At 47.4% G+C, this 23786-nt stretch overlaps 1 pseudogene; it reads right to left on the bottom strand.

Moving 5' to 3' along the window:
• Positions 1-12106: 12106 nt before the first annotated feature.
• LOC142159476 (cytoplasmic protein NCK2 pseudogene) overlaps positions 12107-23786 on the bottom strand; it is a 32677-nt pseudogene continuing 20997 nt past the window's right edge.

Below are 23786 nucleotides of genomic sequence, written 5' to 3'. Positions count from 1 at the left end.
CCTGTATCTCAGCAAAGGGTATGACCCCAGACCTGCCCACCAGCTGGCCGACACGGGTTATCCCTGCCTGGATCCAATGTTTAAATGACTGTCTCGATAAGCCAGGTGGAAAGTCTGGGTTGTCAAAAAGTGCTGTCAAGGGTGAGTGCTTTGTGGAGATGTTTGGGATATTACGCAGCTTTGACCATTTGGCCAGGGTGGGGGATATAGTCGGGTGTTTAACAATGGGAAGAGAAGGCTGCCATGGGACAAGATCAATCGCTGTCTTTAAAGCATAATCCTCAATCCAGACCCACTGTCTGTCCCCTCCTCCTCGTGACCAGTCTAGAACTCTGTTCAGCATGACAGCGTCGTAATATGTTGAAAAATGTGGAAGCTGCAGACCACCATTACATTTGCGTTTATATAATATGTCATGTCTGAAGCGAGGCCTCCTACCCCTCCAGACAAAATGTCTAATGGCCTTATGTAGCTCATTAAACCATAAGGTGGGAACCTGAATCGGTAGCGTGTGTAGTAGGTATAACACTCTCGGGAGTAAGTTCATTTTGACTACATTAACTCTACCTATCAGGGAAAAGTCCTTCTGAAGCTAATCCCTCAGATTGGCGCGTATGGTCGCAGTAATAGGTAGGAAGTTATCCGCATATATTTTTGAATTGTCTTTGTTTATGATCACCCCCAGATACTTGAGCTGCGTGGGGTGCCAGACAAAGGGAAAAGCCGACTTCAGACCTTCAATTATGTTGGATAGGGAGGAAATATTAAGGGCCACTGACTTTAAATAATTAATTTTAAAGTGAGATAATTCTCCAAAAACACGAAATTCCGACACCAGGTTCGGAATTGAGACGGTCGGATTCGTGAGGATGGCTAGGAGATCATCTGCAAAGAGGGCTAATTTAAATTCCCTTTCTCCCACCCGGACCCCTGAAATGTCTGGGTTTGCTCTAATAGATCGCGCGAGTGCTTCCATACATAGGATGAAAATCATGGGAGAAAGGGGACAGCCCTGCCTCGTACCATTAGTTATATTAAAGGGTTCTGATAAATCCCCATTAATTCTAACTCTTGCCGTTGGATGAGTGTACAACGTTTTAATTCTCGCCAACCCCACCGGCCCCAGACCCAAATGCCTAAGTGTTCCCTGTATGAAATCCCAATTCACTCTATCGAAGGCTTTCTCCGCATCTGTAGATAGTAAAACGGTGGAAGATTTGGTGAGAGTGGCATGCTGGATCAAATCAATTATTTTAGTAGTGTTGTCGCTAGCTTCGCGCCCTGGGACAAAGCCTACCTGATCTGAGTGGATAATTTTAGGCAGGAATGGTTTCATTCTATTTACTATGAGCATGGCGTATAATTTGATGTCCACATTAAGCAAAGATATTGGCCTATAGCTTGGACAAAGTGCTGGGTCTTTCCCTTCTTTAGGCAATACTGTGATATGGGCTGACAAGGATTGGTGTGAAAAGTGAGTTTGGGCCGAGATCGCATTGAAGGCCTGGAGCATGAGGGGTATCAATTTGGCTTTAAAGGTTTTATAATAGGATATTGTAAAACCGTCTGGACCAGGACTCTTCCCTGAGGGTGTTGTTTTTATTGCTTCCTCTAGTTCCTCGGGGGTGAAAGGGGCCTCCAGCAGTTGTATGGCGTCTGTGTCTAGTTTGGGAAATTGAACCCTCTCAAGGTAGTTCGCTATGCGTTCCTGTTTAGCAGAGCGTTCCGCCGGCGATATTTTCTTATTAAGGTTATAAAGATTTGAGTAATATGTGCGGAACGTCCTAGCTATGTCTGAGGAGGTGATGTAGAGTTTCCCGATGTCTGATTTGATGTGTGATATATACAGCTGAGCCCTCTGAGCTCGAAGGGCTCGGGCTAAAAGCTTTCCGGGTTTATCACCCCACTGGAAGAATTTATTTCGGCATTTGCGATGGTCCAGCTGTATCTTACCCAACATCAGTCTATTGAGGGTCTTTCTCACTTCCGCCAAATTCAGCTAGGGTTTCTGATTCTTTAGAGACTTTGTGCCTCATTTCAAGGGATTTGATTTTTTCCAAGAGTAGATCTCGGTAAGCTATCTTTTCTTTTTTCATAAATGTACCTAATTGAATCATCTTTCCCCTAATAACGCATTTGTGGGCCTCCCATAGTGAGATTTTTGATATGTCGGGTGTGTCGTTAAGTATTATATAGTCATCCAGTGCTGTCTCAATTTGTATTTTACTGTAGTTCTCCTGAATCAGGAGCTCATTTAACCTCCAAGTAAACGTTTTATGTCCAGGTTGGGGTAGTGAAAGAGATAAGTATACTGGGGCATGGTCTGACCATGTGACTTGGCCTATTGATGCTTCCCTTACCAGGTCTAGGTTGTTGTGTGATAAGAAAAAGTAGTCTATTCGTGAGTATATATTGTGGGGGTGGGAGAAGAAAGTATAATCTCTTTCTGTAGGGTGTTTTAATCTTCATGTGTCGACCAGCTGGTGTCCATGCATGGTACGTCTCACCTTGCGGTAAAGTTTACCAGGATACCTGGTCAACCCGGAAGAGGCATCGACGGCAGGATGAAGCACCCAATTGAAGTCTCCTCCTAGCATAAGAATACCTTCCCTCAACGGATCCACTTTGTCCAAAATGGCTTCTAGGAAAACAGGTTGATTATGATTAGGCACATATAGGGTCACCAAGGTAATCGGCTGATAAAAAATTTTACAAGTCAATGCTAAGCCTCTACCCGCTTGCAACTTGTTAGTTACTATATCTTTAATCTGCAGTCGTCTGGAAAGAAGAATAGCTACCCCTAGTGTCTTGCCATCAGGATTATTGCAGGTGAAACTGTGTGGGTATTGCTGGCTACGAAGGCGTGGTTCCGCGCCCAGCTTAAAATGTGTCTCTTGTAGAAAAGCCACATCAGTTTATCCCTTGTCATCTATTTTGCAAGAGGAGTACATGCTGGTAGAGCTACTGTTCTGTGGAATACGTTTCCATGTGGTCCAAAACAATGGAAGTGGGATAGGGTGGGAGGAGGGAAAGAGGGGGTTGGGAAGGAGGGACATGGGGAGGGAAAATGCAGAGAGTAATAACATTTGAAATAACCTTTTGGTACTTTAAACAGAAGTAACAAACCGCTCCGAGGAAACAAGAGGGACCAAATATCCCTCAGGCCTTGGAAAAACTCTTGCGGTTCAGGGGGTACTGGGGGGATATAATGTCAGTGACGACTTTGTAATAGACTTCTTCTGTACTGCTATTTCAACTTAATACAGGGATATTATGTAACCTAACATATCCGAAACTGATACAGGTGAACAAAACATTGGCTATGCTTTTAATTAACCTAACTTTACAAATGTTTTGACTAACGACTGGCCTCAGGGAGCGGCCCACTCCACACCCCCCGACCCCTCAGAGGTAAAACAATGAGAAGGCACGGAACGGTCCATGCCACACAGACCACAGGAAAACTGATCCTTCCTTTCAGAGGCTTTACGACCATTCTCTTGACAATCGAACACAGTCTACTTGTGGAAACAAATACCGGGAGGGGGAGAAGAAGAGGGGGGTAATGCAACAGGAGGGAGAGCCAAAGGGACCTGAAAAGCAAATAGCCTGTCTGCAAGGCAACTCTACTGTGCCCCATATGTAATAGCGGAAGAGAGGCAGCGGCATATGCCTTCTTGAGTCTCCTTCCTGCAATATCAAGTCTCTTGAGACTGTTGTCAGTTGATCATGTGCTCTCTTGGTTTGGCTGATTTTGGCGCTTTTGAGGAGCCTTCTTCGTCCTGCCCACCTGTCGATACCTTTCCACCCCCTGAGGGGCATCCATCAGTGTCAAACGTGAGAAAGACTCTAGTCATTCTGGGAGTGTGACCTTTGGTATGCCTAATGATGAGCAAAAGTCCGAAAGACCTGCTGGTTCCAACAGAACAGCTGATTTGCCTTCATGGACCACCTGCAGCTGAAAGGGGAAGCCCCAGCGATACTTCATGTTATTCTTCCGTAGCTTTTCTGTAAGGGGCTTTAACATCCGCTTTTGCTGAAGCGCATGCCAGGATAAATCCTGAAAGACCTGGATCTCTTGGCCGTTGAATTGGAGACCGTCCAGACGACGCAGCTTCCGCAAAATCTCATCTTTTTGTGTGAAGTAATGTAAACGGCTAGGTCTTTCCGAAGGGGCCCCTCGTGGGCGCAATGCCCTGTGTGCTCTATCAAAGGTGATGACATTCTCTGGTGGCATCTCTAGTACTTCATTAAATATTTTCGTAAGGGCGTCCACCAGCCCTTGTATAGGAACATCCTCAGGTAGGCCCCTTATCCTTAAGTTATTTCTGCGGCCACGATTGTCCATGTCGTCCATCTTGTAGTGCATCCACTGTAAAGCCTTTCCCTGGGCCGACACCGTGGATTCAAGAGTTGTAAATCGGCTTTCCTCTGCCTCTTTGCTCTCCTCCAGAGCTACCAGCCTGTGCCCCAGGTGTGCCAAGTCTGCTTGAAGTGTGGCCACCTCGTGGCAGACCACCTCCTTCAGTCTGGTCTCCAATGTCTCAAAGTCCTTTTTGGAGGGGACCTCTTGTTTGGTTGGCAACGTCCGGAGCATGCCCATGATCTGGGATAGTTCTAACTGCTCTTTGACAGGAGGAGTCACGGCAACCTGGAACGCAGCTACCTGGGAGCCACGTGGGGGTGATTGAGAGTGGTTGGTGGACGAATCCATGTCGCTTGCTTCCGGCCCGATTGGAGATGTCAGAAAAGCACGTAAATTTGCGCGTTGAGAAACAACCGCAGGTTGTTTAGAAGCTTTCTTAGTGGAGCCTTTCTTATCTTTGCCCATCTGGGCCTTCAGCCAATATCTTTGATAGGTTACAAAAACGAATCTTCTTCAGCGGTACTTTAGCATATAGATGAGTCGTCACTAGACCTGTCCCCCCATTGGAGGTCTAGACAGCCATGTCAGGTACAGGGGTACAGGAGGTGCGCCTGTACCGGCATAACAGGAGTAGATAGTGGGGCCTCAGCGTCCATGCACCCACTGGGTCACGAGGGTACTAGACACCATTCTGATGCCTTGAGGTGCATCCGCTAATGCTGGCTCTGGAATTTGTGCCTCTGGGGACAACAAGTCTTAGCAATATATGTAGGTGGTAGGGTCCTTCAGGGCTGTATCCTGCCTCTCTCAGCAGGGGTGTTCCCTACAGGGCAGTGAGGGGTCTGATGGGGCAATGCACCTCTCTTGTTGTGCTATTATTATTATTTATCTGTGGGGCTTGGAGTTGCGCCCCTCCGTTTTCCTCCTGCCGCCGACCGGAAGTAGAACTCCGAAAACCGGAAGTTACGGTACTCGTGCCTCCAGGAAGAAATAACAGCCGGGGATGCAAGGCTCAGCTAGGCCGCGGATCGCGGATCTTCCGTCAGAGGAACCAGGGATGCCCCAGACACCGTTAGGATGTGGGTACCTTGCCAGATGACCCCTTTCTGCGCTTAAATAGGTCCCGCAATGCTGCGGCCCCGGGGGGAGGAGTCAGCCCGCCTGATGGAGCTCTGATGTATAGCTCGATTCGGGGCCCTTGTTGTTTCTTCTTACTATGTCCAGCTCGTGCCCGGATAAGTCAACCTCCAGAATATATGCTGGGGTTGGTTTTTGCAGGGTATATTCCCTCTTAGACTTCTTTATTTGGGGAGTTGGAACGGAGCTCCGGGGAAAATCAACCACCCAAGATGGCGTCCAGACCACGCCCCCATACAGGGGCTTTTAAACTGTGGTACATTTAGTCCGGCACAAGCCTGTGTCTCCCATTCAGGTGTTAGGCCTGTGGTGCAGTGGCAGTTACTTTTCTCTTTCTATGTCCCTGTCCCTCAGACTGTTGCCCCTCTTTCTTTCCACCTTCTCATCTCCTTGTGTCCTTTCAATAGCACTCATTAATTAGGACCCAATTTAAAGTAGGCTATTGGCGTGCCTCTAATTTATAGTTCCCTTAGTCAGGTCTCTATTAAAAGCAAAGCTGAGGTGATTTTTCACTGTGATTCATTGTTCTTTGCTTCTATTGTCTGCTTTTGTATTCCTGTCCTTGACACTGTTGCATTGGTATAAATTTGGGAAGTGTGAACAGCAAGCCTCAAACAAGAGCAGTGCATCTCAATTCAAACCACAAACAAATTTCAAACTGAAAATCGAATCGGGTTCTATTAAAGATTGTACCATTAACATGTTTGTGGCATTCAAATTTTAAATGGTTTGACATTTTTGCGCATCTATGGCCATTTCATCCACTAAACCACTAAAATTAAATTTTCTTCAATTAAATAATTCAATTCAAATTACTGCAATAGGATAATAATAGGGTACTTAAGGAGCAGAGAATTTTGAACTGGGTGAAGAGAGTCATGTTGAAGGGTCTGCAATGAATCAGTTTACAGCTTAGGAAAATTGATTAACCTCCTAATAACAAAAGTGGAAAAGATACATGGCTGGCACACAGAAGGAAATGTCCCAAAAGACTCTCTCTAATTTAGGTGGACCTAACATCCTGTGTGTTTTTGTTTGCCCAAAACAATTACCTTTGTCACCCAAAATGTTTTTATCACATGTCTTATGCACCCGAAATAACAAGTGGGGTTAGGTTTCTATAGCTGTTTTACTTTACTTGGTATTCTAACAGACATACAGAGCAACATAAAGGCACAGGAGTTAGCATTGCTATACAGCTGCTGTGGCCATGGATTCAACTCCAACAAGGGCACTATCACCATCTATGTGGTTTGCATGCTCTCCATCCTTGCATGGGTTTCCTCCCCTAGTCCAAAAGCTGTAAATCAGCTGCTAACAAAATGGACCCTAGTGTGTATTTCTGTGTTAGATAATTTTGCCCGTAAGCTCAGCACTGATGTGCAGGGCTGGTATTGATGTGAATGATTAAAAAATCCTGCAAAGCTCTGTGTAATATAGTGGTGCTATTTAAATAAAGTATAATAACAGGATGGATTTTACGGGCTTAGCCACCTTAACCACACGTTCTTTATTTCATCAATAATATATCCCTTAGCCACTTTTTAACCCTGTTGCCTTAGAAGCTGACTCCCCAAGTTTTAGAGTCCCAACTAATTGCATATGAACCCTTTTAAATTAAGAACTGAACTGGCATTTTGACAATGATCAATTTATAAATTGCTAACTCCAAGAATTCTTACCTATCTTATGCTAAATCTTGATGAAAGGGAATGGCAGCCTTGCACTTCCACTGAGTGGTACAAAATAAATGTCCCATGTCTCTATCAACGACTCTAAACTGGAAACAATGCTTACTCAGTAGTACTATGAAGATGGTCACAAAAACATGTATCTCATATAGCTTTACCTCAGGGTATATCAATGGCCATAAGGATTTTCAGATATGTCCAATCTGTTTGCTTTAACAGGAATAACATTTTTGCTTTTAATTATACCCAAACATTACAGTTTATATTTTTCCCTCAGCTACAAAGTGATGTTGAGTGCCATTTTTTTTTAGCATAGACAGATTTAAAGTAGAAGGCTACAAACAGGGCTGCCAAGAGGAATTCAGGGCCCCGGTACAACAAATTCACGGGGCCCCCTCATAGTCAAGTAAGCTAAAAAATTTAGCGCCGCCTTCTTAGGCGGTGCAAAATTTTTCAGAGGTGTGGTCATACATTTTTTAGAGGTGTGGTCATACAGTATAGAAAGAATGCAGTGTGTATATAAAAAGTTCAGTTTTGACCTGCACCTTACATTGGGCACAACACTCACTAAAAATTGGCATTGTCCTTACTAGAATCACAACATTTCACACACTCTGCTGCTCTCTCCTACCTGTTCTTCTCACTTTCACCACCTGTGGCTGCTGGTTTCTTTAGATGCGGCTTGTCTGGATCCTGGAATGTTGGAGGACCTATTTGGAAAAAAAAATGGCTACATTTAGAAAATTACAGCCAGCCACAGCGTTAAATCAATAGCACCCACGATTAATAATTAGGCCTTCCTCCAGCCCCAACATTAAAATAATAGTATTCACATTTAATAAATAAACCTATTTCCCTTCCTGCAAACAGCCCCAGCAATACCTATTTCCCGCAACCATCACTGCCATTAAATAATTCATAGTCACATTTAATAAATAGACCTCATTCTCCCCAAACTCACCCCCACATTCAATAGCCCCCAAACCACCCCATCTTAAAATAATAGTCCCCACTATTAAATTGCCTCACCATCACTGTATTAACAAAATAGCAACCATTATTTAGCCACCACCTACACACACAGTACATTGCAACAAGCCCCCTGTGCCATCACACACACACACTACCACAAGCCCCCTGTGCCATCACACACACATTAGTGTGCCCCTTCATCACAACTACACTGCGCCCTACATGCTGCTTTCTCCCCTTCTTTTTTACTCTGTGCCTCTCTCCCTCTTTCTTTTGCACTGTGCCTCTCTCCCTCTTTCTTTTGCACTGTGCCTCTCTCCTCCTTTCTTTTTCACTGTGCCTCTCTCCCCCTTTCTTTTTCACTGTGCCTCTCTCCTCCTTTCTTTTGCACTGTGCCTCTCTCCCCCTTTCTTTTTCACTGTGCCTCTCTCCTCCTTTCTTTTGCACTGTGCCTCTTTCCCCACTTCTTTGTCACTCTGTCCCTCTCTACTTTCCTCCCCTTGCCTCTCCGTTCCTTTACTTACTTTTTGTTAGCTTCTTTCTTCTCTTCTGTCATTTTTCTTCTTTGGTCCCCTCTGCGACGCTCCTCACTGAGTGTCGGGCGTGAGTTGATGACGTCACACCCGGCATTCAGTGTGAACCGAGCAGAGAGGAGGGAGCCGGCGGCGCGATCAGGTGAGTATGTAAACTTTTTTTCGTTTTTTTTTAACTATCGAGCTCCCCCCACCAACAAACGGGTCAGACACACCATCGCAACGGCACGTCCTGCCTTTGATTACACCTACATGAGTCAGTCGGTATATGAATTATCCACAGGTTTTTGATATACTCGCCTGCAGAATCGTTGAAAATCCTTCACGTATCAGCTATTGGATCAGGACTACCATATAACGTAGCACTGTAATACATGACTGCTTTTGTTCCACATATTGTGCATATCTAATGAGCTTGTTAGCGTCATTGATTTAAGGCAGCATTCTGTGCACTTTTGACATCTACACGGAACTAATATTGGTATTGACTCCTTATCATTGGGACCATATTCCTCTACCACCGGATTTTACCATTTACAAAATGAGAGACTGTTTCGATTCATTCATGGTAAATCCGATGTGGCAACTGAATTCTTTATTCTGTAGATTGTTTTTTCATCTGTATTACTGGCATCATTATTGATATATGCTATTTGCTGTATACCATATATACATCAGCACCTTGTTTTATTGAATTCAGTCTGAACTTTGACTATTGCATGATTGTTGTCATATGCACTAATAAAGTGGCTTTTATACACACATATATCATCATTTGCTCCTTTGGCGCCACTAGGTCATTTATTATCGCCTATCTACTTAACTTAGAGGGTGGAAGCCTACCCCTCACTTTTCCTGGAGGCAGACTATCATTTACACATACCTGGGGGAAGCACAGGTCCCAACTCTCCCCTTATTTAACTTATGATCCAAGAGTTATTCAAATCTTAAAGTCGGATCACTATGTTTTGGCAACTGTGCTTGATCCGAGGTTTAAGATCTACATCGATTATATGCTTCCAAATGACTGATATCTGAACAGTTGCAAGGAGCTCTTGGTCAGCAAGTTCACCGCTGAACTGGGCCTTGGTTTGACGACGTCTCCTCCTTCAGTTTGTCACGCAGGTGCTGCTCGGAAGAAATTGCACTTTCCAAAGAGAAGCAGGGATGACACAGGTGGCAGACCACAACAGTTTGATATCTGGGCTGGTTTGAAAAATTTTAGCAAAAAAAAGTGTGACCTCGGCCATAACACCATCCAATCCTACTATTAACATGCAAAGGATGGTGGAGGATTATTTTCAAGAGTTAATTGATATGGAAATGTCAGACAGTCCCTTTCCATACTGGGAGAAAAAACAAGCCATTTGGAAACCCATGTACAAACTTGCATTATTATTACTTTTTTATTATTATTATTAATTTTTATTTATAGGGCGCCACAAAGTATCCGTAGCGCGTACAAGGACAGACAATGGCACAGTACAAGGTGAAACAGCACAGTACAAGTAACAGTAAGCACTATAACTCTAGGGGCTCAAGGCACAGCTAGAAAGAGAGGGAGGGGAAAAGTGAGTACAGGCAGGTAACTTGGGCCCAAGAGGGTGGGCACGGATGACAGTTAAGAGCCACTGAGGGGAGCGGAGAGAAGCGAGAGGAGACAGAGGGCAGAAGGATCTAGAGAGGTGAGCTGAGTAGCTGGAGAGCGCAGTTAAAAGTGATGGAAACAGGAGGTAGGAGAGCCCTGTTCAAAGGAGCGTACAATCTAAAGTATTGCATTGCAATACCCAAGCTGCCCACCCTCCAGTGTGTACTAATAAAGAGTATTCAGCACAGCCGGAAACCTTGTCAGTGATCGACTTTTCCTAAAAATGTGGAAAAGATGATGTTCATCAAAATGAACTACATCTTCCACGAGGAAGGCCTTTACCGGCAAATACATCCAAGTATTGACACTTCTCTAATGGCGGATTCCAGCGGAGATGAATTAATAGTCTGTGATGATGATGAGGGTGAGGATGATGCTGAAGATGATGACGACATCATCTTGACAGTGTAGAATTCACTTCACAACACTGTTGGTCTAACATGCCTTTAGGCCATTGATAGCTTGTTTAGGGAGGGCCTAGCAGGGATTAATCTGTATTTTTCTGAATTTGCACTAATAAGTGTAGGGTGTAATATACACCCTTATAGAAGAGCTGCTTTGGTCATTTTTATTTATCTACAAGTCTTTGCAGGCTTTTTTTCGTAATTTTCACTAACAAGTGTAGGGTGTAATATGCACCCAAAGAGAAAAGGTGCTTTGGTCATTTTGATTAATATAGAAGTCTTTGCAGGTTTTTTTTCTTAATTTGCACTAATAAGTTTAGGGTGTAATATACACCCAAAGAGAAAAGGTGCTTTGGTCATTTTTATTTATCTACAAGTCTTTGCAGGCTTTTTTTTCATAATTTTCACTAATAAGTGTAGGGTGTAATATGCACCCAAAGAGAAAAGGTGCTTTGGTCATTTTGATTAATATAGAAGTCTTTGCAGGTTTTTTTTTCTTAATTTGCACTAATAAGTTTAGGGTGTAATTTACACCCAAAGAGAAAAGGTGCTTTGGTCATTTTAATTAATAGCGTCCTTAAAGCAGTTCATTGGGGCTGATTCTAAGCTCACTGATGAACTGGCTTCTTACTGTGAATTTCAATAGCTCTCTTTAGTGCATTGTCTGGCACGCTGGATTGGTGTGTGTCTGATAAAAGCACGCATCCCGGGGTGGGGTCAGCGCTTGTTGCCATGTATTAGCTGTAGAATTAGCTCACTTATCCAAGAAACAGGTGGAGCACTCGTCGCCATATATTAGCTGTAGAATTACCTCACTTATCCAAGAAACAGGTGGAGCGATCGATCGTTGCCATGTATTAGCTGTAGAATTACCTCACTTATCCAAGAAACAGGTGGAGCGCTAGTTGCTAGATGTGCTAGGAACTGCCGTGTGTTTGAGTCATTGCTCTGTCGCTTACCATCCAGCCAAATCGCTGCAGTATTTGGCTGAAAGTGTATGAAAAGCATATTGTGACATGCGAGATGGTAAAAATTGAATGGAAATCACTGGAATTTAGTGTTAGTGAGGTTAATAATAATGTAGGTACAAAATAATACCTAAATTATGTGATTTTAGCCCAAAAAATAAAATTTTGTAAAAAAAGGCTAAACTAAACCGAAACTAAAACAAAAAGATGACTTAGAAACAGAAAAGACAAAACAAACATGCACAAATAAGAAATATAAAGTTACTATATAAGAATGTTTGTAGTATAAGAGGAGCCTGTATTGTTAAGACTGCTTCCTTTGTAATGATATCTCTGGTACATGGAAATAATTTTCAGAATTAAAGCTTGAAGTTTTGGAGGCCAGTGTTAAGTCTTATGTCACTGTAGTGCTTTGACAATATACAACTTTTCTCCATGTTCACTAGTGAAGAATGAAGATGGGTGCTTTTTTTATAATATTTCACCAGTTCGTCCATACTTTTATATATACATTGTCCACCAGCTGCACTTTAAAGTGTTTGTTTTTTCCTGATGCCTTTAGAGATATGAAAAGAATCGCTTGCTGAAGACTCACTATCATGAATGAGAAAATCTCCCTCCATTCCTCACTCATTCATTCAAGGCACATTCTGCTTGATGTCTTATAACTCCTCCATAGTACCATCCTTTGCCAGCAAAACATCCTGTGCAAGCAGGACCAGTAAAACCTATTTGATGAACATAAGAATTATTTACAGAAGGACCATCAGTTATAATTACATAGTTTTTATAAACAAGACCAATATGCCCACTGGCATTTTTATATTTCCACCATTCTGGGTCACTCTCAGGCTTCTCAATGATTTCTTCCTTCTCAAAGTTCATCTCTTTTTTTGTTACAGAACTAAATGGGTATAGGGTCTGAACAACATGGAGAATTTTAAAGTTCTGACCATTGCTTATTAATGCTCATTTCCTCAAACTGAGAAAACTAGGGGAATGCTGTTGCTTTATCAACCGTTCCACTACATGGTTTTATGTAAACCACCCAACCAGTCCATTATGTGCTCCACGCCACCAGCCATCACTACATTTTTCCATAACAATAACTCATGAACCTTTCACAAATGTGAGTTCATCATCTCTTTTCCGCCATAAATGCAAATTTTACATCTGCGGGTATGTTTAAGTCATAGATTCAATCAGTGTTGGTATCATTAGAGGAATATTCATCATCAGTGCTAGGAGTTGGCGTGGCATATCTAGTGCTAGTATTCCTTTTTGTCTTACCCAGACCCAAAGTATCCTTCACATTTTTTACCAGTTTTTTAAGCTATTTTTCTGCTCCACATAGTTTGATGCTACATATCCCATCTTGTTGGCTGCATTTCTGACCCACCACCATGTTTTGGAATCATCCAGCAACCACAGGCTTTCATTTTTCTTAATATCAAGTTCTTGGCCCTGTTATGCCATATAATCCCGCAATAACAATGACCTCTTCTCCGGTCCCTGCCCACTTTTCTCCTTCCTTGTTTTCCCATTTTTAATGATTAAAAAACACTGCCATATTTTTTCACCCTCAATCACTTTAATATGATGGGCCTTTTAAATGTTAGTGTGACTGGATCACTTATGGTATAAATTTATTTAAAGGAAATAGCGCAGTGCGCTTATTTATATAATTGCAAATGCACATTTTTTTTTATATTGTGTATATTTTGGTAAGGAAATCTTTATTTCTGAGACCAGGGAAGAAACTTGTTTGGTTTAACATTGCTAGAGGAAATGCATTATTTCTGTATATATGTGTATATATCTGATACAATAAGCCGGCGGCTCCCAAACTGTGCGCCGCGGTTCCCAGGGGTGCCGCGGCGCTGTCTCTGGGGTGCCGCGGGCCAGCCATATAAAAAAAAAAGAAAGAACACAGTAACTTACCAATCCGACGGGACCCAGTAGACTCCTCTCTCCCGCAGCAGCTGTAACTGTGTTCTTTCTTTTTTTTTTATATGGCTGGCCCGCGGCAGAGGGGTTAGAGGGATCGTGACAGCGGGGCAGAGGAGAGACAGAGGAGGGTGACAGCGGGGCAGAGGAGAGGTAGAGGAGGGTGACAGCGGGGCAGAGGAGGGTGACAGCGGGGCAGGGGAGAGGCAGAGGAGGGTGACAGTAGGGCAGAGGAAAGGCAGAGGAGGGTGACAGCGGGGCAGAGGAGAGGCAGAGGAGGGTGACAGAGGGGCAGAGGAGGGTGACAGCGGGGCAGGGGAGAGGCAGAGGCGGGTGACAGCGGGGCAGAGGAGAGGCAGAGGAGGGTGACAGCGGGGCAGGGGGGAGACAGAGGAGGGTGACAGCGGGGCAGAGGAGAGGCAGAGGAGGGTGACAGCAGGGCAGAGCAGAGGCAGAGGAGGGTGACAGCGGGGCAGAGGAGAGGCAGAGGAGGGTGACAGCGAGGCAGAGGAGAGGCAGAGGAGGGTGACAGCGAGGCAGAGGAGGGTGACAGCAGGGCAGAGGAGAGGCAGAGGAGGGTGACAGCGGGGCAGAGGAGAGGCAGAGGAGGGTGACAGCGGGGCAGAGGAGAGGCAGAGGAGGGTGACAGCGGGGCAGAGGAGGGTGACAGCGAGGCAGAGGAGGGTGACAGCGAGGCAGCTGAGGGTGACAGCGAGACAGAGGAGGGTGACAGCAGGGCAGAGGAGAGGCAGAGGAGGGTGACAGCGAGGCAGAGGAGGGTGACAGCGAGGCAGCAGAGGGTGACAGCGAGACAGAGGAGGGTGACAGCGGGGCAGAGGAGAGGCAGAGGAGGGTGACAGCGTGGCAGAGGAGTGAGAGGGCTGGTGACAGCGGGGCAGAGGAGAGGCAGAAGAGGGTGACAGCGTGGCAGAGGAGTGAGAGGGATCGTGACAGCGGGGCAGAGGAGGGTGTCAGCAGGAGCAGAGGAGGGTGACAGCAGGGGCAGAGGAGGGTGACAGCAGGGGCAGAGGAGTGTGACAGCAGGGGCAGAGGAGAGTGACAGCGGGACAGAGGAGAGTGACAGCGGGGAAGAGGAGGGTGACAGCAGGGGCAGAGGAGGGGCACAGCGAGGCAGAGGAGAGGGGCAGTGGAGGGGGACACAGCGTGCGAGGGACAGTGGAGGGGGACACAGCGTGAGAGCGGTAGTGGAGGGGGACACAGCGTGAGAGGGGCAGTGGAGGGGGACACAGCGTGAGAGAGGGCAGAGGAGGAGGACAGCGTGACAGAGGGCAGAGGAGGAGAACAGCGTGACAGAGGGCGGAGGAGGGGACAGTGTGACAGAGGGCGGAGGAGGGGACAGTGTGACAAAGGGCAGAGGAGGGGGACAGCGTGACAGAGTGCAGAGGAGGGGGAACAGCGTGACAGAGTGCAGAGGAGGGGGACAGAGGGCAGAGGAGGGGTACAGCATGACAGATAGCAGAGGAGGGGGGGACAGCGTGACAGAGGGCAGAGGGGGCAGTGTGAGAGAGGGCAGTGTGTCTGGATGCAGAGGGGGCAGTGTGTCTGGATGCAGAGGGGGCAGAGTGTCTGGATGCAGAGGGGGCATTTTTGCATACAACTAAATAAGTATTTCTGTCCTGACCTAAATACTTATTACAATTTTTTGACCCAACTACTTCTAAAACAGGACTGCTCAATAATTATTTTGGAGGGGTGCCTTGAAAAAATTTGGAGACTCTAAGGGTGCCGCGAACTGCAAAAGTTTGGAAACCACTGCAATAAGCCTTTGTTTAGGAAGTCTTTTGGTGTAAGGAAATGCCTTAATTGGGGTTTTGCCACTTTTCTTGGGGAACTCTTTTCTTTGGAGGAAATTTGTATTCTGCAACTGTTGGGAGAAAGCACCCATGCTAATCTCATGTTAAATAGACCTTTTGATGTCAGTGTCCAATACCCCTTAAGGAAAAGGAAGGGGTAATAAGACTTGCTGTGTCCAAAATAAGATGCAGGAAATCACAGCAAGGTTTTAGGATATCACAGATAAGCATAAATATTGTTAACTGTATATTACATGTAAATCCATGTTTGGGTAAACAAATTGCATCCTGATTCTAAAAATAGCCTGTAAGGCTGTGTCTAAAACTGTATAAAAGGAGAGCCCTTGTACACTGAAAAGTATCATTCTGATGTTCCATCTGACCTGACAACTGATACCTTTAATCAGTGAAACTGTCCTTGTCAGGACACTTGAGCGAAATAAACATCACTCTCTGCTTCAAGACCCTGATTGACAACTTCTTCAATATTTCTGTAATCCTGTGACCCACAGATTAGACCCTAAATCTAATCTGTCCTCCGGCTGTTCTGAAGTTTGGACCTAGCTCCTAGCACCACCGCTCTGTCAACTACCCAGCAGCTCTGGCCAGTGTGATAGGCCAGGGGGGACCCATCTACAGCACCCTGATCCATAGTAAGCAGTCAGAGGTACAAGCCTAAGTATACCAGCATGGGAGTACACTAGCAGCGACAGTTACCCAGATAGCAATGTGGTTCTGGATGCCATAAAGGAGTCCAGTGGTGGCAGCAGGCTCCTTTTATTGCAGCAGAAGGGGCGTATTTGGAATAACAAAAGGGGATGGTGGCAAAGTAAGCCCAGCCAGTTCCCAGCAACAACAGATAGGGTGGCATAGGCGGTCCATCCTGTCACAGTTAGTAATTATAAATACTTTCTATTAGACTAATGGAGTGATCCGGTGGCACGTGCACAGTGGACAATACTGATCGATTCCATCCCTGAAAATCTCTCACAAACTCCAATTTAGGGGCGTATCTAGCACCGCCTAGGAGAAGGGTATCTAGAACTGTCCTCAGTTCATATTATACCCAACAGTAATGCCCCTAATTCATATTATGCCAAATAGAAGTGCACCCATTCATATTATGGCAAGCAATAGTGTGCCTAGATCATATTATGCCAAATAGTGCCCACAGATCATATTATGCCATGCAATTGTGCCACCAGTTAATATTATGCTAAGGAGAAGCATTGCCAATTCATATTATGCCAAACAAACCTTCCCCCAGTTCGTATTAAGCCAACTAGCAGTGCCCCCAATTTATATTATGCCATATAGAAGTCCCGCAGTTCATATTGTATCACAAAGTAGTGTCGCCAGTTCATATTATGCCACACAGTAGTGCCCCCAATTCATATTATGTCAAAGAGAAGTACACCCATTAATATTATGTCATGCAATAGTGCCTCCAGTTCATATTACGCTAAGAAAAAGCGTTGCCAATTCATTTTATGCCAAACAGAAGTGCCCCCAGTTCATATTACGCTAAGAAAAAGCGTTGCCAATTCATTTTATGCCAAACAGAAGTGCCCCCAGTTCATATTATGTCACCTAATAGTGCCCTCAATTTATATTATGCCAGATATTTGTGCCTCAGTTCATATTATGCCAAACAGAAGTGCCCGCCGTTGATGAATTTTAAGTACACACACACATATTATCATTAAACACATATATTAAGAAAACATATGTAGGCAGCTCTTTTTTCCGATGTGCAAGTCATGGAGTCAGCACACCGAGTCTAGATGCCTTCAGTTCCACAATGGAACATTAGATTAGCTTTTGCTGCTGGGCATGCACAGCGGCTCTATTTCAGCCAGCTTGGGAGAAACAGCTGCATCACTGAAATTCGGCTGTGCATTAGGGTGTGCCTGGCCTGGGCATACCCTGTGGCATGCCTGTGATGGTTTACAACAGCAGAAGACCACACAGGATTGAAACTCAGTGCTGGAAATGTTGCGACCCTGTGTCCTGTCCTTTGGCATGACATTCTGGTAACAAATCGCAACAGAACTCAGATTCAGTATATTGCAGGAAGGTCATTCTGCAATCTCGTAAAAGCACCAAATCAGAAGCAGGATAAAGTTAGAGCAAACTGCAATCAGGAAATAGTGAAACAGCCAAAACATGTGGCCAAAGGGCAAATCCAATTGCCAAGCCAAAGTCAGAACTATAAAACAATTGAAACTGGAAACTGACAGACTGTCAGAACAGCAACAAATCAAAAAGCAGGAGTGGGGTGCTAAAGGTAGGAGACATGAAACTTTGTGATAGTGCTCAGAGTCAGGTTTAAATAGGTTGAATAATTGAATTACATAGACCAGTGACATCAGCAGCCACCTAACTACAAGGCAGGATGGACGGCTTACTGAGCGTTTGGTCAGATAAGTGACAACTGTATCGTGGTGTGTGATATCTGCCTTGTATCAATCGAGCAGGTGGTGTAATGGTGCGAGGAATGTTTTCTTGTCACGTTATGCCACTTTAAACAATTGAGGGGGATAAAGAGCAGAGGAGGAGGGCAGATGGCAGAGGAGGGGGACAGATAGCAGAGGAGGGGGACAGATGGCAGAGGAGGGGGACAGAGAGGAAAAGGGGGAGGACACTGGGGTGCCGCCGGCCAGCCCTAGAAAAAAGAAAGCAAACAGAAACTTACCAATCTGCGCGGCGCCGGGACCCTGCAGCCTCCTCTCTCCCGCAGCTGTCACTGAATATCGATGTCAGTGACAGCTGCGCGAGAGAGGAGGCTGCAGGGTCCTAGCGCCGCGCGGATTGGTAAGTTTCTATTTGCTTTCTTTTTTTCTATAGCTGGCGCCTGGCGCGGGGCAGAGGAGGAGGGCAGATGGCAGAGAAGGAGGGCAGATGGCAGAGGAGGGGGACAGATGGCAGAGGAGGAGGGCAGATGGCAGAGGAGGGGGACAGATGGCAGAGGAGGGGGACAGAGAGCAGAGGAGGAGGGCAGATGGCAGAGGAGGGGGGCAGATGGCAGAGGAGGAGGGCAGATGACAGAGGAGGAGGGCAGATGACAGAGGAGGGGGACAGACGGCAGAGGAGGAGGGCAGATGGCAGAGGAGGGGGACAGATGGCAGAGGAGGGGGACAGAGAGCAGAGGAGGAGGGCAGATGGCAGAGGAGGGGGACAGATGGCAGAGGAGGAGGGCAGATGGCAGAGGAGGGGGACAAAGAGCAGAGGAGGAGGGCAGATGGCAGAGGAGGGGGACAGATAGCAGAGGAGGGGGACAGATGGCAGAGGAGGGGGACAGAGAGCAAAAGGGGAGGACAGATGGCAGAGGAGAAGGGCAGATGGCAGAGGAGGGGGACAGAGAGAAAAGGAGGAGGGCAGATGGCAGAGGAGGGGGACAGAGAGCAGAGGAGGAGGGCAGATGGCAGAGAAGGGGGACAGATGGCAGAGGAGGGGAACAGAGAGCAGAGGAGGAGGGCAGATGGCAGAGGAGGGGGAGAGATGGCAGAGGAGGAGGGCAGATGGCAGAGGAGGGGGACAGAGAGCAGAGGAGGAGGGCAGATGGCAGAGGAGGGGGACAGATGGCAGAGGAGGGGGACAGATGGCAGAGGAGGGGAACAGATAGCAGAGGAGGAGGGCAGATGGCAGAGGAGGGGGACAGATAGCAGAGGAGGGCAGATGGCAGAGGAGGGGGACAGATGGCAGAGGAGGGGGACAGAGGAGGAGGACAGATGGCAGAGGAGGGGGACAGATGGCAGAGGAGGGGGACAGAGGAGGAGGACAGATGGCAGAGGAGGGGGACAGATGGCAGAGGAGGGGGACAGAGGAGGAGGACAGATGGCAGAGGAGGGGGACAGATGGCAGAGGAGGGGGACAGAGAGCAGTGGAGGGGGACAGATGGAAGAGGAGGGGTAGAGATGGCAGAGGAGGAGGGCAGATGGCAGAGGAGGAGGGCAGATGGCAGAGGAGGGGGGCAGATGGCAGAGGAGGGGGACAGATGGCAGAGGAGGGGGACAGATGGCAGAGGAGGGGGACAGAGAGCAGTGGAGGGGGACAGATGGCAGAGGAGGGGTAGAGATGGCAGAGGAGGAGGGCAGATGGCAGAGGAGGGGGACAGATGGCAGAGGAGGAGGGCAGATGGCAGAGGAGGGGGACAGATGGCAGAGGAGGGGGACAGAGGACAGAGGAGGAGGGCAGATGGCAGAGGAGGGGGATAGATGGCAGAGGAAGGGGACAGATGGCAGAGGAGGGGGACAGAGAGCAGAGGAGGGGGACAGAGAGCAGTGGAGGGAGACAGATGGCAGAGGAGGGGTAGAGATGGCAGAGGAGAAGGGCAGATGGCAGAGGAGGGTGACAGATGGCAGAGGAGGAGGGCAGATGGCAGAGGAGGGGGACAGATGGCAGAGGAGGGGGACAGAGAGCAGAGGAGGAGGGCAGATGGCAGAGGAGGGGGACAGATGTCAGAGGAGGGGGACAGATGGCAGAGGAGGGGGACAGAGAGCAAAAGGGGAGGACAGATGGCAGAGGAGGAGGGCAGATGGCAGAGGAGGGGGACAGAGAAAAGGAGGAGGGCAGATGTCAGAGGAGGGGGACAGATGGCAGAGGAGGAGGGCAGATTGCAGAGGAGGGGGACAGAGAGCAGAGGAGGAGAGCAGATGGCAGAGGAGGAGGGCAGATGGCAGAGAAGGGGGACAGAGAGCAGATGAGGGGGACAGATGGCAGAGGAGGGTGACAGAGAGCAGAGGAGGGGGTTAGAGGAGGGGGACAGAGAGCAGAGGAGGGGGACAGAGAGCAGAGGAATGGGAGAGATGGCAGAGGAGGGGGACAGAGAGCAGGGGAGGAGGGCAGATGGCAGAGGAGGGGGACAGATGGCAGAGGAGGGGGACAGATGGCAGAGGAGGGGGACAGATAGCAGAGGAGCAGGGCAGATGGCAGAGGAGGGGAACAGATGGCAGAGGAGGGGGACAGATGGCAGAGGAGGGGGACAAATAGCAGAGGAGGAGGGCAGATGGCAGAGGAGGGGGACAGATGGCAGAGGAGGGGGACAGAGGACAGAGGAGGAGGGCAGATGGCAGAGGAGGGGGACAGATGGCAGAGGAGGGGACAGATGGCAGTGGAGGGGGACAGATGGCAGAGGAGGGGGAGAGATGGCAGAGGAGGGGGACAGATGGCAGAGGAGGGGGAGAGATGGCAGAGGAGGAGTGCAGATGGCAGAGGAGGAGGGCAGGTGGCAGAGGAGGGGGACAGATGGCAGAGGAGGAGGGCAGATGGCAGAGGAGGGGGACAGATGGCAGAGGAGGGGGACAGATGGCAGAGGAGGGGGACAGATGGCAGAGGAGGTGGACAGATGGCAGAGGAGGAGGGCAGATGGCAGAGGAGGGGGACAGATGGCAGAGGAGGAGGGCAGATGGGAAAGGAGGGGGACAGAGAGCAGAGGAGGAGGGCAGATGGCAGAGGAAGGGGACAGATGGCAGAGGAGGAGGACAGATGGCAGAGGAGGGGGACAGAGAGCAAAAGGGGGAGGACAGATGGCAGAGGAGGAAGGCAGATGGCAGAGGAGGGGGACAGATGGCAGAGGAGGAGGGCAGATGGCAGAGGAGGGGGACAGATGGCAGAGGAGGGGGACAGAGAGCAGAGGAGGAGGGCAGGTGCAGAGGAGGGGGACAGATGGCAGAGGAGGGGGACAGATGGCAGAGGAGGTGGACAGATGGCAGAGGAGGGGGACAGAGAGCAGAGGAGGAGGGCAGATGACAGAGGAGGTAGACAGATGGCAGAGGAGGGGGACAGATGGCAGAGGAGGAGGGCAGATGGCAGAGGAGGGGGACAGAGAGCAGAGGAGGGGGGCAGATGGCAGAGGAGGAGAGCAGATGCAGAGGAGGGGGACAGAGAGCAGAGGAGGAGGGCAGATGGCAGAGGAGGAGGGCAGATGTAAGAGGAGGGGGATAGATGGCAGAGGAGGGGGACAGAGAGCAAAAGGGGGAGGACAGATGGCAGAGGAGGAGGGCAGATGGCAGAGGAGGGGGACAGAGAGCAAAGGAGGAGGGCAGATGGCAGAGGAGGTGGACAGATGGCAGAGGAGGGGGACAGATGGCAGAGGAGGAGGTCAGATGGCAGAGGAGGGGGACAGAGAGCAGAGGAGGAGGGCAGATGGCAGAGGAGGAGAGCAGATGGCAGAGAAGGGGGACAGATGGCAGAGGAGGGGGACAGAGAGCAGAGGAGGAGGGCAGATGGCAGAGGAGGGGGTCAGATGGCAGAGGAGGAGGGCAGATGGCAGAGGAGGGGGACAGAGAGCAGAGGAGGAGGGCAGATGGCAGAGGAAGGGGACAGATGGCAGAGGAGGGGGACAGATGGCAGAGGAGGGGGACAGATGGCAGAGGAGGGGGACAGTTAGCAGAGGAGGAGGGCAGATGGCAGAGGAGGGGGACAGATGGCAGAGGAGGGGGACAGAGAGCAGAGGAGGAGGGCAGATGGCAGAGGAGGGGGACAGATGGCAGAGGAGGGTGACAGCGTGAGAGAGGGCAGAGGAGGGTGACAGCGTGAGAGAGGGCAGAGGAGGGTGACAGCGTGAGAGAGGGCAGAGGAGGGTGACAGCGTGAGAGAGGGTAGAGGAGGGGACAGAGGGCAGAGGGGGCAACGTGAGAGAGGGCAGTGTGCCTGGATGCAGAGGGGGCAGTGTGCCTGGTTGCAAAGGGGGCAGTGTGCCTGGATGCAGAGGGGGCAGAGTGTCTGGATCCAGAGGGCATTTTTGCATACAACTAAATAAGTATATCTGTCGTGACCTAAATACTTATTACAATTTTTTGACCCAACTACTTCTAAAACAGGACTGCTCAGTAATTATTTTGGAGGGGTGCCTTGAAAAAATTTGGAGACAATAAGGGTGCCGCAAACTGCAAAATTTAGGAACCACTGCCCTATAGTAAAAAAGTCCCTAATAATTGGCCTTGAAATTTGCCCAAGGAAGGCCTACAATTATGTACAATCATACTATTTATAAGGCTGCATAGGCAAGTCACAACAACATAAAGAGCACTCTGGCCCCAGCCATGCCCCACAAAGAAGCACCAGCCAAACTTTATTCATAGAGAGATATAAGTGCTGGTGCCTACCACGGTAGAGCACTTATACCATCCCAACAAGCAACTTACAGCTGGGGCTAAACATATGGGAGAACACAGTGCCGTAACTAGACATTTTGGTGACCTAGGTGAGACAGGTCACCGGCGCCCCCCATCTAAGTGGGAGTGGCATTTGACAAGTGGGTGTGGCTAGCACTTTACTGAAAGAATTCATATGTACACACACAAACACACACACACACACACAACCCATTAAACCCTGTTATTGTGGGTTATATAAAAGAATTTGACCTACTGCTCCGTTTTCCATGTGTTCCAGCGGTGGAACTAGTTAGGTCATGTTTTGTAGCTCACATATGTTCTACGATAAAATAAATACAAATAAATATAAATAAAAATAATATATATATATATATATATATATATATATATATATATATATATATATATATATATATCTATATCTATAATATAAATGTCAAGTGGCGTGTGTTAGTCTGTCTGTGTGTGGAAAAAATAAAACCAAGCTGCAGCGCCACCTGCTGGGCGGAGTTATACACTGACTTACTAAATTTTTAGTGTGTGTGTGGAAAAAAAAATTCAGAAAGGGCTGAAATTTGGTATACTAAGATGTTTTTAATTTGTTAATTTAATTTGTTAATTGTTAAAAGTATTTATAAAGATTTTAAAAATATATATATATATTTCTTGAAGGAGAAGTGACAGTTGGGAGTGGTTGGTGGTTGCCGGGGGTGACAGTGGGGAGTGGTTGGTGGTTGAGGCCTGGGCTATGGCCTAAATGCATGAGAAGAACCTTTTTAACACCATAAGTAGCTTGATTTGACTAGAATGCATGAGTATCATGCACGGGTTAACTTTATATATATATATATATATATATATATATATAGAATGAAAATAAATAAATGAATAAAAATGAAAATACATACATAAAAATAACAAGATATATTATACAATAGAAATTTATATTAAAATTTTAAATTAAAATAAAGAGATTAATGAAATATTGTGAAAATCAAATTAAAAATAGTTTAAATAAATACTTGAGGAATAGAGATTGATTGAGTAAAATAAGGTGTCAGTGAGATCAGTGGGAGTAGAGGTGGGTGGGAAGAGTGGTGGTATATAAGTGCGTTGGAATAGGGGATAGGGTATGGAGGAGGTAGGTGGAAAGTTTGAGTAAGAAGGGTAGTTGTATAGAATTCA

This window comes from Mixophyes fleayi, chromosome 5 (assembly GCF_038048845.1).
Source record: "Mixophyes fleayi isolate aMixFle1 chromosome 5, aMixFle1.hap1, whole genome shotgun sequence".
Classification (NCBI taxonomy): Eukaryota; Metazoa; Chordata; class Amphibia; order Anura; family Limnodynastidae; genus Mixophyes; species Mixophyes fleayi.
The sequence above is the reverse complement of the archived record's forward strand: the minus strand, read 5'-3'. Positions and strand labels throughout refer to the sequence as shown.